Source organism: Schistocerca cancellata, chromosome 6, assembly GCF_023864275.1.
Source record: "Schistocerca cancellata isolate TAMUIC-IGC-003103 chromosome 6, iqSchCanc2.1, whole genome shotgun sequence".
In the NCBI taxonomy this organism is placed as follows: Eukaryota; Metazoa; Arthropoda; class Insecta; order Orthoptera; family Acrididae; genus Schistocerca; species Schistocerca cancellata.
Window position 1 is genome coordinate 702644616 of NC_064631.1, and position 705 is coordinate 702645320.

At 45.5% G+C, this 705-nt stretch overlaps 1 non-coding gene across 1 annotated transcript; it reads left to right on the forward strand.

Moving 5' to 3' along the window:
• The first annotated feature begins 287 nt into the window (after positions 1-287).
• On the forward strand, positions 288-362 carry Trnas-uga (transfer RNA serine (anticodon UGA)). Its single transcript has one exon. It is a non-coding gene; the product is annotated as a tRNA-Ser (tRNA).
• The last annotated feature ends 343 nt before the right edge of the window (positions 363-705 follow it).

Sequence of the window (705 nt, forward strand, 5' to 3'; positions counted from 1 at the left end):
TTTTAGCAAAGACATGTTTTATATTATACCCATATAGCTTACATAATTGGTATAACTTAAAGTATTAACTCTTTAGCATCTTTGGATATCACGTTCATGTTTCAATTTTCCTCATCGGGTGCTAGGCCACGTTTTGTAAATTATTATCATGTGATGTGGTGCCCTAAGCTTAGAATACTGATAATTCAAGCTCTGGTTAGTGGTTCGCAGGAGCGCTTCTGTAAAGTTTGGAATGCAAGAGACGAGATACTGGCAGGAGTAAAGCTGTGAGTACCGGGCGTGAGTCGTGCTTCGGTAGCTCAGTTGGTAGAGCACTTGCCCGTGAAAGGCAAAGGTCCCGAGTTCGAGTCTCGGTCGGGCACACAGTTTTAATCTCCCAGGAAGTCTCTGGTTAGTGAATTGCACTGTGTATGCATTGTGGTTCAAATGGTTCAAATGGCTCTGAGCACTATGGGACTTAATATCTGAGGTCATCAGTCCCCTAGAACTTAAAACTACTTAAACCTAACCAACCTAAGGAGATCACACACATCCATGCCCGAGGCAGGATTAGAACCTGCGACCGTAGTGGTCGCGCGGTTCTAGACTGAAGCGCCTAGAACCGCTCGGCCACACCGCATGCACCGATGCAAAATGAAACGTTATTAGGGTACAACCTCAAAAAAGTGAACGCAAACCTTAGGAGCTGCTGGGGTAACGCGCGCT